We start from the raw sequence: 17,821 nt of genomic DNA, 5'->3' as shown, positions 1-17,821 counted from the left end.
TGTGAAGTGTTTCTTTGAGGTAAAGTAGGCTTAGATTAAGTTATTTGTTTTTGTTTTTTAAACATGTGCTTCTTCAATTTACTCTCTTTTGTGTAGTCCTACTGGGTAAGAAAGTTTTCCCCAGCTTCACTCTGTAATTTGATTTAGGGAAAACAAGATATGCTTTCTCAAACTGTACCCCTCTTCCATAAGTTTTTATATGCTCTCCTTGCTGGTGTGTTTCCCCCTTTTTCTTACTCCATTGGTCTAGGATTAAGCTTTACCTTATAACATTGTGGTGATCTGACTTGATATGCGAAGGTTGAACTAAAAGATTTAGAAGATGAATGATTGTCATGTTTCATAAACTTTGTAATTACAATAGCACAGCAAAATTATCATCCTGATATTTTGTTTTTTAATACCAAAATACCAGGTTGATACTATTTAATTAAAATGTTTACAAAATAACGATTTTTAAAAAAATAAGTGAGACCAAAAGTTTAATGCATATCAAATATTATCAATTATCAACAGTTCAGAAAATGTCAAAAACCTTATAAAAATATTAATGTTAAATATATATTATTTGAACATAAGCTATTTGTGGATAAAATTAACAAAATACATTTTGAATAAAGATACATTTTTATTCAAAAATAAAAATGAATAACACTTAAGTGCAGGTTCAAATCTGCATCAGTGGTTCATTATCGAGCGATGATCGTATCTTTGTGCATATTTTTCCTGCTGCTGAAGAAGTTTTATTAAACTTAATGAGTTGAAATAATGGTGAAAAAGTAATTATAATCCCAAATATATTCATAGATAATCTCATTTCTTGTTTGATAGCTTTGAGATTTTTTTAATTTAAATTTTATATATTTAAGGTTCAATTTTGATTGAAGTTTTAATGCTCATAGTTTAATGAGTCAAAAAGGTCTTACAAGACTAGCTAAGAAGAACCACAGCCCCCCAACCACTAACTTATTGCCTTGTCAGAGAGAAAAGCCAAGTGCGGTAAATACCTCCTCTCTCTTTTGCTCTCTCACCTCCTTCTCGTGACTAATATCAGCCCACTGGAAACCAAAAGGGAAGGAAGTCATATAGATACAATGCATAAAGGCCAACCTCCTTTTGCAGAGGGTGGGAATTGGATCTGAAAGGGCAAACAGGAAAAATTTAGCCCAATAGTTTTAATTTCTAAGACACCACTTTTTAGTGACTTTTTTTTTTATATATATAGTAATATAGTACCCAGTTTTTGGTTTTTACCTTTGTGAGGATTAAATTTTTTTTCCTTCTTTCATGGTCTTCTTCCTTCCAAGTGACGGTTTCATGCCCCCTTTATAAGGGGAATGTTCTGTCTTCCATATTAGAGATTTTTCCCAATTGTACACCCATCTGAGTGAATTTAAGAGTGAAGCACAAAAAGCTGGCAGGAAGGTCTTTGCAGATGGGTGGGGCTTCTTCTTTCTCATTCAGTAGGCCTGAAGTGGGACTTACAAATTTGCATTTCTAACTAGTCCCAGGTGTTGCTAGTCCAAGAATCACATTTTAAGAACCACATTATTAAGGAGACTCACCTCTATGAAAGGAATGGATTGGAAGGAAGCAGAGAGAAAGTTAAGCTGCAGTGCGGAGAGTTCTGAAGCTACAATGGCCCATCAGAGATGTTCAAGTTGAGGCAAAGAGCTGGACCTTTATTACCCCCATGTTGATCAGCCTCTGGATGTGGGCTGTCCCTGGAAGGAGATATGACCTTAGGGAGTGAAGTTTTCTTCAGCATAGGTATCCCCATAGGGGGCTGACAGCTGAGGGCTTTCTGCTGGAAGCACTCCCAGCAGGTGTGGGGGACAGAGTCCTTCTTTCCTGAAAAGGGGAAATGGGTATATTACAGTATATTACAGAGTCCATATATGCTCTTTCCCAGTCATTTGCTGAGCTTCTTTGGATATGTAAGTTTGTGTTTTTTGCAAAATTTGGGGAAATTCTGGCCATTATCAGATATTTTTCTGTCTCATTATCTTCTCCAGTGGTACATAATTAGACCACTTGATATTGTACTATGAATCTCTGAAGCTCTGTTTATTATTTTGAAGATCTTTTTCTTTCTCCTTTAGAATCAGTAAAATGTATTGATTTATTTACTGGTTTAGTGTCCCCTTTTCTGCTGTAGCTGATCTTCTTTAAGGTAATCCAATGAATTTTTCATTTCAGATATTGTCCTTTTTACTTCTAGAATTTCCATTTGGTTCTTTCATTTTGGTTCCGTCTCTCAGCTGAGATTCCTCCCAGGTGTACATTTATTATGACCATATTTTCCTTTAAATACTTGAATGTGTTTGTAATACTTGCTTTGAAGTCTTCATCTGCTAATTCTGATGTCTAGGTCATTCAGGATTTGGTTTCTTTGAGCTGCTTTTTTTTTTCTTGACTCTGGGTCTCTTTTTCCTTTGTTCTGGTAAATTTTGCTTGTGTAATGGGTATTGTGAGTGATATGTTGTAGACTTTGGATTCTGTTATTTTTCTCTGATGAGTGTTAATTTTTTTTATCCTGGTTGCCAGTTAACAGGGCTGGATTCAAACTCCAACATTATCTCTTTTGTGTTAAGTAACAACAAAAGTCTCAACTCACATCTTTACACCTTCCAGCTATTGCTTTTTGCTGGTAACCTTGGAGTCTTCCCCAAATGAAGGTCATCCAAATATTTGGGCATAGTTTATACAGAAATTTTGTGACATTTTCCTTTCTGGGATTCATCTTTATTTTAAAGTGGCTCTGGCAGCCCTAGACTTTGTCCTGTGGCTCCTCAGCTAGCAAGAAGGCAGATTTCTGCTTCCGTCCTGAGTGATTGTTGCTGTGCGGGCAGATAAGTGCTATCAGGCAACAGCCCTATAAATACAGCTCCTACCTGGTGCAGTTCCTTCTTTTAAGGATGACTTGCCTCGAGTTGCTACCTGATTTTGGTCTTGTTTTTATATTTTAATGTTTGTTTTTACATTTTATCCACAGTATATAATTGTTAAGGGTGGGAAAGTTACTCTAATATAAGTTAGCTTGTCATTTCAAAGCAGAACATTACAATATTGAAGCATTATTTTATTTTAGTTCAGTCAAAGCATCCATTATTCAAAGAATATTTTAGGAAATTGTAAAACATCCAGTAAATGGAATATTACGATACATTATGTTAAATTTTTGAAACAAAATTTGGAAACAAGGATGTCTGCTATCACTGCTACTCTTCACCTTTAGATGAGAGATTTTAGCCAAAGTAATTAGATAAGAAGCGGGGTGTGGGGTTGGGGGGAGGCCTAAAGATTGGAAAGGAAAAAAAATATTTTCATTAATTGTAAGTGAAATTATTATCAACAAGAGAATCTACATACTATGAGAACAGATAAGAGTTCAGGAAGGCTGCTGGATATAAGGTCAGCATAGAATACCAATAGATTTTCTGCACCTCAGCATGCACATTAGCAAAAGCCAATTAGAAAACATATTAAGAAAAAAGAGGTACAGTTTACAATACCATCTACAAGCTACCTAGTACTCTGTAACAAAAGATATAGAGAAAATTACATGACATTTTTAAAGGACAGACAAGAATAAATTCAAATTATCAGTCAACCCCCCCAGTTCAATCTATAATATCAGTGCAGTTCAATAAAACTCTTAGGACTTTTGTTGAGTTGGAAAAACAAAAAGCTCACCTGGAAATTAGAGGTCCAAGAATTTCAAGGCTGTTCCGAAAATGGTTGAGGAGTGTCATACAAATTCAAAGTGTGGTGTTGGCTTAAGTATAGACAAGTAGATTAATAATAAAACTGAAAAAAAGCTGGAAACAGATTCAAACATATATGTAAACTTGACATAATAAAATAGAGAACAATTGGTTTGCCAAATACCAAACAAGAATAAGTTCTGATTAAAATAAAGATCAAAAACAAAAAAGCTACCTTCAAAAATTTTAGAATGAAATATAGAATGTCTTTAAAACCTTAGCTAGATAGGATTTCTTATGACAAAAAACACAGGTCATAAAGGAAAAAAATTAATAAATTTTACTAAGTCAAAAACTTAAACTTTAGTAAGTTATTAAAATGTACCACTAACAAGCTTAAGTATATGTAACAAGCAAAAGATTAGTATCCAGAATATATTAAGAACTACTACAATTTAGTAAGAAATCATCAACTCCACTTAAAAATGGGCAAAAGCCAAGAACCAACAGTTTATGGAGGAGAACCCATGTGGTCAAAAAGCAGGTGAAAAGGTATACAACAATGCTAGTAATTGGGATAATGACAAAGAGTTTTTCATACCCATTAGAATAGTAAGTTTTTAATATATGTCAGCGTAATATATGTATCATATATAAATGGCATATGTATATACATTTTTTTTCACAGAAGTTGACAGGAAAATAGGGACTACATATACTGCTGATGGAAGTATGAATGTATACAAGTGCTTGCGAAAGGAATTCTGTAATACATAATAAAACTGAAAAGATACATCCATGAATCCTAGAAAATCAACTTTTAGACTTATAACAGAGAAATTTTTTTTTTTTTTTTTTTCAGAGAAATTTTTGATTGTGTATACCAGGAGACATGTACAAAGACGTTATTGCAGCATCGTTTGTAGAAAAACTGAAAAGTACATAATTGGCTTTCAATAGAGGAATGGATGAATAAATTTGATACATTCATTCAGTGGAATACTTTGAGCAGTTGAAATAAATGGACTTCATCTAAGTGTGTCAACATGGAAAGATCTCAAAAACAGGGTTGAGTGAAAAGGACATTTGCAGAATGTATATAATGTAATGGCATTTATATAATCACTTAAAAGCTTAATGGATCAATAGTGTATGTTGCTTGTAGATCTAATACATGTATTGAAATACCACCTAGGAAGGTTATACATCAGATTAATGATGGTTGTGTTTGGGAAGGTAGGGGAGGGTGTGAGACTGAACAGAAGAACAAAGGGGACTTAAATGTCTTCTATATCCCTCTATCATGTTTGTGTTAAGTATGAAGGGCTAGATTTAGATGTGTTCCCATTTTACTTTATAAGTTTATTCTTTAAAAGGCAGTCTTTTACATATTCTTTTCAGAGATTTACCAACTTGTTTGTTTGTGATAGGAAGTCAGAGTCATCCTCTTTACATATGCTGTAGAGCAGTCAGTTTCTTGTAGAAGGGGAATATATTTAGATCTATTGTTTTTAAAATAATCACATTTTCAAGTTCATATTAATTTCTCTGAAAACGCTTTCTTAAGTGGTCCCAAAGAGTTGTCTTTATATGGGGGACTAAATGTCTTTGTCATTCATTTATTCAACAGATTTTATTGAACATCTAACATATGCCAAATGGTAATGCAGCAGTGAGCAAAACAGATGAATCCTGCTGTCATAGAGTTTAAATTCTAGACAAGGAAGATAGCCAGTAAACAAATAAATTAATAAAAATATTAAATGGTGGTAAGTGCAGTAATGAAATTTAAAACAGGATAAGAGGGATAGAGCGTGATGGAGAGTATTTTACATGAGGAAGTAGTCAGGGAAGAAGTGTCTGTGAAAGATAATATTGAGCAAAGTCATGAGGAAAGTGAACAGATAAGTTATATGGGAGAAGATTCTTAGATGCTGACCGAAAAAGCCAGTGCAAGGCCCTACTCCTGCCTTGAGAAGCAGCATGGAGGACAGCGTGGCAGGAGCTGAATGAATGAGGAGTAGACTAATATGAGATGAGATTAGAAAAATAGCAGAGGGCTGGATCATACAGGACTATGTTGGCCGTGATAAGGACCTTGGAGCATAGGACTAATGTGGTGGATGGTATCACTCTGGCTACTTGGTTGAGAATAGCCCACAGGTAGGTGGTGGGGATGTAAAGACAGAAGCAGGGAGACCAGATAGAAGGTTATTATAACAGTTTTGAAAAGAAATGATAATGGTTTAGACCAAGGTGGTGAGAAATGGTTGTTTTGGTTTTTTTTTTGGCTGTGTCGGGTCTTAGTTGCCGCACGCGGGATCGACGTGTGGGCTTCTTTCTAGTTGTAGCACTCAGACTTGTCTCTAGTTGTGGCACGTGGGCTCAGTCTTTTCTCTAGTTGTGGCATGCGGGCTTCTATCTAGTTGGGGCATGCAGGCTCAATAGTTGTACATGGGCTTAGTTGCCCCGTGACATGTGAGATCTTAGTTCCCCGACCAGGGATCGAACCCGAGTCCCCTGCATTGGAAGGCAGATTCTTAACCACTGGACCACTAGGGAAGTCCCGGTTGTATTTTTGATATATTACTTTTTAGCATCAATTCTTAATCTGTAGATTACCTTCTTAGGGAAACTGGGGGAGTTATTAAGAAGAGGGAAAAACAGCACACTTTAGCTGCTAATGAGTGAGAAGCTATACACACAATCTCCAAAGATTTTAAACTTCTAAAGATTTTCTGTGGGATGGTAAGGAGGGGATTTCAGTTCCTCTTACCTAGAGGTATCATTTACTTTTTCCTTTTAGTCATTGTGAATTTTGCAGTTGAGCTTAATCCAGTCATACTTTGTTCTTTAAATAATGAAATTTGAAATTCAAGTACAGGTGTAAAGTTTTGAGGTTACTGATTGAATTAACTGAATTGTGATTTAAATACTTATTTTTACTTACTCTATAGATTAACTGTATAGCTATATACAAAGGTAAATAACCACTTTTTTTTCATTTATTTGGCTCTAGAACCTTTTATGGAAAATAATTTGGTTTGTAACATCTATTCAAGATAGTATATAAACTGTCTTTGAACTTTTGCATGATTTCATTGCATTTGCACTTCGATATGTTAAAATCCAAATTATAGTTCAGTTATTTTATACCAGCTTCATTTGTATTATATATTAATTGTTCAATTATATTCAGTAGTTCAGTTAAATTTTTATATAGTGGCTTTTTGTGTTATTTATTTCTAAATACAGTCTTTCTTTCCAACTTATTACCATATTAGCTAATCTTTATTGTTACTTTTATGTCTATGGATTCTGTGTGTGTGTGTGTGTGTGTGTGTGTGTGTGTGTGTGTGTGTGTGTGTACATGAGAGAGGGGGAGAAAGAGAGGAGGGGAAGAGAATCTACTTTTCTTTTTTTTAATTTTTGGCCATGCCACGCGGCATGCAGCCTCTTAGTTCCGCAACCAGGGATGGAACCTGCGTCCCCTGCAGTGGAAACGAGGAGTCTTAACCACTGGACTGCCAGGGAAGTCCTCGAGAGAATCTACTTTGTAATAAGTCTTTAGAAATACAGATAATGTTACACCATTATGGCTTTTAAATGCTAAACAAATCATTGTCCAGAGTGGCAGGCATAGAGTAAAAATCATAATTCATTGTAAACTCTGTGTTCTATTTCTACGTGTAATAGTACATCTGCACTTTTATGTATCACTAGAAACAAACTTTGTTCAAAAACATCTTTTACAAAGATAGAGCATATCAGCAATAGGGTGACTGTAGCAGTGAACTCAGAAAATATTCTGATCATGCTTTAGGATTGAATTTAGTACAATGAGTGGGAAGCAGACTTTTGTTTTGCTTTGTGAAACATGCAGTTTTAGGGTATGATGCCTAATCTTAAGAACTTTTGCTTATTTTTTTCATAGTACAGATAACAAATTACCATGTCTGTTTGAAAATGCTTTGAACATTTATCAGTCTTATAACTTAACTTTCTTTTTCTTTTAGCAAAACTATACAATCTAAAGTGGACTGCATTTTGGTAAGTAAAATAACTAATCTTAAAGTTCTTTTGTTATAAGGCTTTTCCCACTATATAAAATACATTTTTGAGTAAATATTTATTTTAAGTATAACTCAATTTAAGTGAATAAAATTTGACATTTAATTACAACCCTAGGGGTGAACTGGCTATGTGCTGTCTAGATACTTTCCTATATCTCATCAGTAATAATTGCATGTTTTTGAAACTTACTGGCTTTTACTAAAGATCACTTCAGCATTTAATAAAGTGAATGTTTATTTTTCTTTTCTAATAACTCTTAAAGGATTTGTTAAAGAAAAAATTCAAGATGTTTGATGGGTTAAGTTTTGTTGTGATAGTGTATTTTTTGTATTTGCGTTGCTAGACTTCAGGAATTAAAGCCACAATAATAGTTTACATTCAGGTTTGACTTGCAGACTATAAGAATTTGTTTAAATGATAGCTTTTTAAAATACTTTATGGGTTGGTTTTTGTTGCTATAATATACTTTTTATGTTTGGATTGCTGGCCTTCAGGTGTTAAAGCCACAAAAATAGTTTAAATTTAGATTGTGTTTTTAGTTCCTTAGATCTTCTCTTAAACATATGAGGGAAGAAGTATGCAGCTACTGAGACTACTGGAATAGTACTGACTTCTTTCATGGAAGTGTATATTAATGGAATGTTCCCTAGGCTCTAGAATACTCAGTGATTCTGCACTGTTAGATTCCCCAAAATGTCACTGTAGTTAGTCCTCTTTCTATATTTGTGATATCAGAACTTTCTTATTCAGGTTCAGGTCTTCACTATAAGCTAACATTTTTTTTGTTAGGGAGTAAGTGTCTGTAGTGTATGGTGCTGAAATAGTATGGGATCTTATTAGCTTATGATATTATTGTTTGTTTCTAGGTAGGTGAGTAGATAACAGTACTTCATAGGAGAACAGGTAACTTGATCAGTTCTCCTATGCCTTTCTAACCTAATAGTTAAGAAAGAGGACTTTGTGGGGATGTTTTCCCCTTTTTTTAACTTACCTTTATTATCTTTTTTTTTTTCCACAGTAACCCTCTGAAGCAGATAATCTTGTTACTTCCCTTTTACAAATAAGAAACTGATGCTCTTGCATTTACTTCAAAAATAATTATTGAGCCCATGCTAGGTATAAGGGATACAACATTAAAAGGACATGTTGCCTTGCCCTCAAGAAATTCAGTCTGTTAAAATAGATTTAATAGTGCTCTTAAGATCTAGGGAGGTGGTGACTGGGGATGGATTGGGTGACCTTACCCCCAACCCCGAGAGCATTTTCTGAATCTCCCATCTCTGGAGTCTCATTGTTTATATCTATTACTCAGTAACTATTGCATAATTACTCTGTGCTAGACCCTGTCTGGGTGTCAGAATACAGTGGTAAACAAGACAGATATAGTTGCTATCTAAGACCTCCTGCCCTTTTTTTTTTTTTTTTTCAGTATCTGAGATAATGTTGGAGGATTATTCAATTTTTTCTTTTCATTAAGAAAATTGAGACAGAAGACTACTATAATTTATTAAATATGGCATTTATAAAATACTAAATAAGAACAAAAAGGGTTTTTTTAATCTTTCAAGAGTTCCGAAGTGTTTATATTTTAGCATAAGTTTTAAAGTTATATGTATTTGATGAACAAGATAGTAAGATCTCTGTCTTCATGAATCTTACATTTTATTGAGTGAAGTAGACATTAAATGAATGGTAAAATAAATAAACATTATAACTTCAGGTAACCATAAATACTATTAAAGAACTTTTAAAGGCAACAGGAGACAACTGATGGTGGGTAGGATAACCTCAGATTGGGTGATTAGGAAAAGTCTCTGAGGAAATGACATTTGAGAGAAGACCTAAATAATAGGAAGCCAGTCTTGTGTGAAGATCTGCCAGTGACACATACTAGGCAGAGGGAACAGAAAGTACAAAAATTCTGAAGCAGAAATGAGTCTGGGATGTTTGAAGAATACAAAGAACCCAGTATGCTGGAACTTATGAAAGGAGGAGAGGATGATAGGAGAAAAGTCTAGATAGGGCTTATTTAGCTATGGCAAATAGTATGTATTTTCTTCTAAGTGAATGGAAAGCCAATTAAAAGGTTTTAAGTAAGAAAATAGTATGATCTAGTTTTTTTGTTTGTTTTTTGTTTTTGTTTTTTTTTTTGTTTTTTAATACCTTAGCTGTTGTTGGAAAATGGACTTGTAGGGGGATGAGAGTAGAAGCAGGAAAGCCAGTTAGGCTCTTCGAAAAGTCCAAGTGAGAATATAAGGCTCTTGCTCAGATGATGACAGTGGAAGATAGGGAAAAAATAGATGAATTCAAGGCATATTTTCGATATAAAGCCAGTAGGCCTTGCTTGCTGACGTATTGAATGTGAAGGGAGAAACAAAGAGGAATTAAGGATAATTTCTTTTGGTCTAAAGGATTTCCTTTAGTATTTCTTACAAGGCAGGTTTGCTCATAATGAATTCTCTTGATCAGTATTTATCTGTGAATGTCTTTATTTTACTTTCAGTTTTGAAGGATAGTTTTCCTCCTTTGGCCTTCATTGTTTCTGATGAGAAGTCGGTCGTTAATCATGTTGTTTTCTGGTACATGATGAGTTGTTTTTCTCTTATTGCTATCAAGATTCATTCATAAATTCATTCCCTGTTTGTTCACTCACCCACCTACTCTTGCTTTCAACAGTGTGACTATATATGTAGGTGTGGATCACTTTGTGTTTATCCTACTTTGGATTTGCTGAGTTTACATCTGTAGATTACTTTGATTTGGGAAGTTTTCAGCCATTATTTCTTCAAATACTTTTTCTGTCCCTTGGATTCCCCTCTCCATAGAAAGCTGCCATTACACTGCTGTTGAAATTATTGATTTTATCACTCTAGTCGCTGGGGCTTTGTTTCTTTTTTTCTGATAATTTTTTCCCTGTGTTCTAGTTTCTCTGTTTTTATTAAGATTGCCTATTATTTCATTCCTTTTCATCATGGTTTCCTTTTTATGTTTACACACAGTCAGCCTCATCCACGTGGGATAGGTCATGGGAGAAGCCCCAAGCAAGAGTAAAACAGACTCTCACAGTTAATACCTGAAGTTCAGCAGTTTTTAATGACCAAAGACTTCTCAGTTTGTTGCCTTTCATCAGTTTCCAAAGCCCTAAAATCATTCTTTTTGACAATTTTTCATCATTTTAGAGTTATTTTGAGGGGAGGATTTGCTGGCTATTCATTCCATTTGTTCTAGATAGCTCAGCTTTCTCACATAGATTTTATCATGTTTTCTTCAAGAAGTTTTATAGTTTTAGCTTTTTCTGTTAGGTCTGTGAACCATTTTGATTTAAATTTTCTGTTTGGTATAAGGTGAACTTCAGTGTTTATTTTTTACCGTATGGATAGATATCCAGTTGTTCCAGCATCACTTATTGAAAAGTCTACCCTTCCCCAATCACTTCCTGTATCAAAAACCATTATGCGTGGGTCTTTGGCTAGAGTCTCTTTTTTCCATCAATTGCTGTCTCTTTTTCTATGACATCACCACACTGTCTTGTTTACAGTAGCTTTGTCAAAAGTCTTGACATCAGGAAGTGTGATAATTCAAATTGGTTTTGGCATTTCCATACAAATTTCAGAATAACCTTGTCAATTCCTTTCAACAGAAAAGTCTACTGGGATCTTTTCAAGTTGAACATGTTCCCTTCTGTTCCTATTTTGCTGAGAGGATTTTTATCAAAAATACATGTTGGATTTTATCAAATGATTTTTCTGCACTTACTGAAATAATCACATGGTACTTCTACATGATTCTGTTAAAGAGGTGAATTACACTGAGGGATTTTCCAAAATCAACCATCTTTGCATTCCCCTGGTAAACTCCATACGGTGCATGTATTTCCGTATGTTGTGTTATACTATTATATATTGCTACATTGGATTTGCTATTTTTTTAAAGACTATTGTCTGTGTTAATCAGGACTTTTGATCTGCTGTTTTCTTATAATGTCTTTTTGTTTTTGCTCTCTGGGTAATGTTGGCTCATGAAATGAGTTTGGAAGTGTTTTTCCTTTATTTTTTGAAGGGATTTATTTAAAATTAATATTATTTCTTCTTTAAATGTTTGGTTGTTTTTTTCTTTTGGCCACACTGCACGGCTTGTGAGATCTTAGTTCCCCGACCAGGGATTGAACCCAGGCCCTCACCTGGACCCTCGGCAGTGAGAGCACAAAGTCCTAACCACTGGACTGCCAGGGAATTCCCTCTTCTTTAAATGTTTATGGTAGAGGTCACTAGTGAAACTATCTGTGGAAAAGGTTTTAGTTATGAAATCAGTTTCTTTAATTATTATAAGGTTATTAAATTCTTAAATTTTTTCTTCATGCAGTTTTGGTGTTTGTGTCTTTCAAGGAATTTGTTCATGTTTCCTATGTTAGTGAATTTGTTAGTGTAATGTTCATAATATTCCCTTATCATCCTTTCCTATCTGTAGGATTTGTAGCAGTTTCCTTTAATTTCTGATAATGGCCATTTGTGTCTTCTTTTTTCTTGATCAATTTAGCTAGAGTTTTAAAAATTTTATAAATAAAATTAATTATATTAAATAATTTTGTTACTTTGTAAATAGGAAGGAAATTTTAAACTTTTTTTTCTTTTCATTGTAAGCATTTAATGCTGCAAATTATCCTCTAAGCATTGGTTTAGCTACGTTCCATAAATTATGTTGTGTTTTCAATTAAATTTTTTGTCTATTTTCCATTCTGATTTATTCCTGTACCCATGGAACACTTAGATATAGGCTGATCAGTTTCCAAATAGTTGAGTGTTTATTGAATCTTGTTTATGGTATATCTTCATGAATGTTTCATGTGTACTTGAAAAGAATGTATATTCTAGTGTTATTGGATGGACTGCGTGCTCTCTCTCTATATATATATTTATATATAGATATATAAACTGATATATGTATATATCAGTTGGTTATTGTTTTTCAAGGCATATTTATCCTTACTGATTTTTTTTTTTTTACTTATTTCACTTATTGAGAGGGATGCCTAAAATCTCATATTTGTGATTGTGAATTTTTTTTCTCTGATCTTGTCAGGTTTTGCTTCATGTATTGAAGCTGTTAATAGGAGCATAAATTTTTAGGATTTTTATGTATTCTTCATGAATTGATTCTTTTATTATGATATTTCTATTTTTAACTCTGGTATCATTTGTTGCTTTCAAGTCTGCTTTGTCTGATATCACCGTAGCCCCTCCATCGTTCTTATAATTAGTGTTTGTGTGGCATATCTTTTTTCGTCCTTTTGCTTCTAAGCAATCTGAGTCTTCGTAGTTAAAGTGTTTTGTTGTTGTTGTTGTTGACATCATATGCTTGTCTCTTAACCAGTTTGACAAGTTTTGTCTTGTGATTGGTTGAATGTATGTATACCATTTTGCTATTTATCTTCTTGTAGTGTAAGTCTCCTGTTGATTAATTCTCCCAGTTTTAGCTTATCTGAAAAAGGTCTTTAATTTCCCTTCATTTACAAAGGGTATTTTCACTGGGTATAGAATTCTAGATATTTTTTCTTTCAGCATTTTTGCAATGTAGGTCCGTTTTCTTGTGGTTTGCATAGACTCCATTGAGAAGTTTGTTGTCATTCTTAACTTGTTTTCCTGTGTGTAATGTGTTGTTTTTTTCTCTGGCTTCCTTTAAGATTATTTATTAGTGGTTTTTAGCAATTTTATAACCTTAGTATGGTTTTCTTTGTTTTTGTCCTGCTTGTGGTTTACTGAGCTTCCTCAAACCTGTGGGCTTATGATTTTTCATCAACTTTCAAAAATTTCCAGCCATTCACATACTCTTCTTTGCCCCCTTCCATCTTGGGATTCAAACTATGCCTGCATTGCATTCCTTAGTAATTTTCCATAGGACACTAAGGCTATGTTTATTTTTTTCTCTTTTTGCTTCATTTTGGATACTTTATATTTCTTTATTATTATTATTATCACATTCCTTAATCTTCTTAAAGTGTCTAATCTGCTATAATTCTATTCAGTGAATTACCCATTTTAGACCTTGCATTTTTTAAGTTCTAGAAATTTCACTTGGTTATTTTTTTTATATATATATATCCTCCGTTTCTTTCCTTGTTTTATCCTTGGGCATGTTTATAATAGCTATTTTAAAGTCCTTGTTTGCTAGTTATATTATCTCTAAGTATCTTTTTATTTACTGAGTTTTTGTTGCAATTATGGGATCACGTTTTTCTGCTTCTTTCCACATCTAGTAATTTTTAGTTTAGTATTTATTTAGAATGTCTAGATTTTGTTCTCTTTCTTTAAAATGTATTGCAGTTTTCTTTGGCTGGCGGCTAAACTACTTGCAGATTAGTTTGATCCTTTTGAGGCTGTGTTTAAGCTCTGTTGTGGCAAGTCTAGAATAGCTAGACTTTAGAGTTCAGCTTTTACACTAGAATGTTACCACTCTAGTGTCTGTACGGCATTCCTTGGGTGTTGACTGAGATCTCAGTGCTGTCTGACTGGAATTTGAACATGTCACATTCAGTTACAGTTCCCCGGTAGTTCTTTTCCCAGCCTCATGGAGTTTTTCTCTACCCATATATAGTTTAATACTCAGCAGTAGATTCCAAATCTATGTAGGGATTTGTATAGATTTTGAAGATATTTCTGTGTCTTCCTTCCTTTTGGTACTTTGCCTTCTCAGACACTGATCTCAGAAACTGAACTGCTTGGGTTCCTACTCCCTATACCACAGTTCAAAAGTTGCCTTCAGACAGAATCATCTCATTTATTTTTTTCGCTAAGAACATTCCTTCCAATGACAGTAGAATATACAACTCTGTTTTCAGAAAATGGACAACAAATGTGCTCTTTTTAACTTAAGCTTCTTTAGCTAAAGTTCCTAAAGTCACTTCTGTTGTCAGCAGATGATCTCACCTCCTACTTCTCTGAGGAAGTAGGAAGATGCAGTGTAGGTATCCCACAAAATTAAAACCACTTCGTATTCCCAACTCAGTAGTTCCTCACTTCTGTACCGTGTCTTCCTTACCTTCCTCCCAACAGAAGAAATATCTTCCTGCCTATCTGAAGGTTGATCTCCTCCTTCTAGGCCCTGGATACCATCTCTTCCTGTCTCTGAATTCATTTATTCTCTTCCTCCTGTTCTTTTATGCTCTCATTTTCTACTGACCTTTTCCCATTAAGAGTTCAGTGCTTAATTTTTTTCCATCTAAAAAACAATCCTTCCTGAAACACACAACCCTTCTTTAGCTACCACCCTGTCTTCTTTCTTTTGAAAGAAGAAAGTCAAGGCTTAGTCAAAATGTTGATTGAATTCAGTCTCCTCCTCTGAAACTTGTGTTTATCAAGGATACCATGACCTCTCATTGCTAAATATAATGGACAGTCTCAGTTCCTAACTTGACAGCCCTTTTTCGGTTGACTCTGTTGACCATCCTTTTACCCTCCCTTGTTTAGTTCATTCTCATTCTTTTAATTCATTAGATGCCACACTATCCTGGTTTTTCTGTTACACCTTAGGCTGTTCCTTCCCAGTTTCTTCAAGGGCCTCTGTTCCTCAACCTAAGTCCTCTGTACTCTGTCTATATTTGCCCATGGTGATCTCATCTATTTTGATGGTTTCAATTAATCTCAGTATACTGATGATTCATAATTATACATCCCCAGTTTAAGCTCTGGACCCATACAGCCAAACTGTTATCAATTGACCAGTTTTACTAAGATGTCACATAGGCACTTCAGACTCAGCTTTTCCAGAACCAATCTCACTGTATCACACCCCAAATTCTGAACATATTTCTATTTGTTTCTTATTGCTGCTGTAACATATTATCATAAATTTAGTGGCTTAAAACAACACACATTTATTATCTTTTAGTTCTGCAGGTCAGCAGTCTGACACAGGTCTCGCCTAGATAAAATGAAGGTGTCAAGAGAGCTGTGTTCCTTTTGGAAGCTCTAGGGGAGAATCTGTTTCCTTGCCTTTTTTTTACAGCTTTTAGTGGCTGCATCTTCAAAGCCAGCAATGGCTGCTCAAGTCTTTCTTACACTGTATCACGCTGACACATCTCTTTTTTGTAGTCAAATCTCCCTCAACTTCCCTCTTACTAGGACAGTTGTGATTACATTAGGCCTACTAGATAATGCAGGTTGCTCTCCCCACCTCAAGGTCCTTGATTTAATCACATCTGGAAAGTCCCTTTTACCATGTAAGGAAACAGATTAACAGGTTCCAGGGATTCAAGGATTAGGACATGAACATCTTGGAGGGCCATTATTCTTTCTACCATATTGCCTTAGTGAATATCCTCACTCATCCAACCTAAAAGCCTGGTGGTCCTTCTTGTTTTCATCCTCTTTCTCACCTGCCTCACATCTAGTCAGTCACCAATTCCTATCACTTCTGTCTTCATAATTGTTCCATTTTTGTCTGTCCCTACAGCTACTACATTAATCCAGATCATTGTACGTGTTGGAAATACTGCAGCTAGTTTTCTGCTTCTCGTCTCTCCACTTTTATTCCATTCTTCACATATCATTACAATCATCTTTATGAAATGTGAATCTGTGTATTTTGCACCCTTGCTTAAGACCTTTTGCTGGTTCCCCATTGTTCTATCTTTAAGGCACTGAAGACCCTTCTTCATACTCAGGCTTTACTTTTCTTATTTAATGTCATCTTTCTCTACTCCCTCCACAGGCTGTCAGCAAGCTGTAATGAACATTTGTGGAGTAAGAAAAGAGAATATATACTCTCTCAGTCTAGAGCAGCAGTAGCCATTAGAACATTCTGTGGTGGTAGAAATGTTCTGTATATGCACTATTCAGTATGGTAGCCAGTAGACACACGTAGCTATGTATTAAGCACTTGAAATGTGGCTAGTGTGACTGAGAAACTGAACTGTTAATTTTATTAATTTAATTTTAAGTTAAATAGCCACAAGTGGCTAGTGGCAACCTTTTTGGATAGTGCATATCTAGACAGTGGTTCTCAACTGGAGGCAGTTTTGCCCCCCAGGAAACATTTGACAGTATCTGGAGACATTTTTGTTTTGCTACCAGTTGAGTGGGTAGAGGACAAGTATGCTGTTTAAACATCCTGTAAAACACAGGACATCACTTTATCAGCCCAAAATTGTCAGTAGTGTTAAAGTTGAGAAACTGTGGTCTAGACTATCCTATTTTTTTTTCCCCTCTATCTAGTTATATTTTAAGATTCATCTTAGATATCACCCCTCGGAAAACCATGTGTGATTTATCAGGTCTGAGTCTGATACATTTTCTGTCCCCTAATGTCCTGTGCTTACCTTTATTTGTTTTACGTCGTCACCTCTATGATAGTCATAACCAGCATTTTGATTTGTTCTTGGCTTCTTGAGTGTAGGAACATATTGGAATATGCCCAGAGGCACATGAGGATGATCAATAAATATTTGTTAAATGTATGAATGAGTATAATCTAACGACTCAATTATTAAACATATTGCAATTTAAAATGTAAAGAAGTGTTACCACCTTCAGTTGAGACCTGTTTAGAGACCATATACTTGATAAAACATTTGAATTTATTTGTTGGAATTACTTCACAGTTTGCCCGTAAGAACAGAAACTGGTCTCATTCCTTTAGAGGGAAAGAACTTTTTTTTTTTTCCTGGCATTCTCCTCTTTTCCCCTGTTCTTCTCAGCTTAGGTATTTCCCTTCCTCCTACACTAACCTGTTAAGAGAGAACCAGCCGAAACCACTCCCACTCATCCCCAGAGTACAGATGGGGAAGTGAAAATTTATTGCATAGATTCAGGAAGGATTTAAGCAAGTAAAGTGGGATAAATAGTTCAGAAACTAAGAGAAACTGGCAGCATAACAGAATGGCTCAGAGCTGAGGCTATAGAATGACACAGTCCTGAATTTGAATCTTTGCCCCTACCATTATTGCCATTATTGTCTGATTTTGGACAATTTTAACCTATTTTAGTTTTTTAGTTATATTTTTAAAGGTGATAATAATAGTACCTAAGCCACTGAGTTACTGTGAA

At 34.7% G+C, this 17,821-nt stretch overlaps 1 protein-coding gene across 1 annotated transcript in view; it reads left to right on the top strand.

The window, feature by feature from the left end:
- RFX7 (regulatory factor X7) overlaps positions 1–17,821 on the top strand; it is a 148,968-nt gene that overhangs the window by 45,685 nt on the left and 85,462 nt on the right. Inside the window, 1 exon segment of the mRNA XM_024767801.1 lies at positions 7,724–7,757. The gene's annotated coding sequence lies outside the window, so the exon portion shown is untranslated.

Source organism: Neophocaena asiaeorientalis, unplaced genomic scaffold, assembly GCF_003031525.2.
Source record: "Neophocaena asiaeorientalis asiaeorientalis breed wild unplaced genomic scaffold, Neophocaena_asiaeorientalis_V1.1 scaffold71, whole genome shotgun sequence".
Lineage (NCBI taxonomy): Eukaryota > Metazoa > Chordata > Mammalia > Artiodactyla > Phocoenidae > Neophocaena > Neophocaena asiaeorientalis.
The sequence above is the reverse complement of the archived record's forward strand: the minus strand, read 5'-3'. Positions and strand labels throughout refer to the sequence as shown.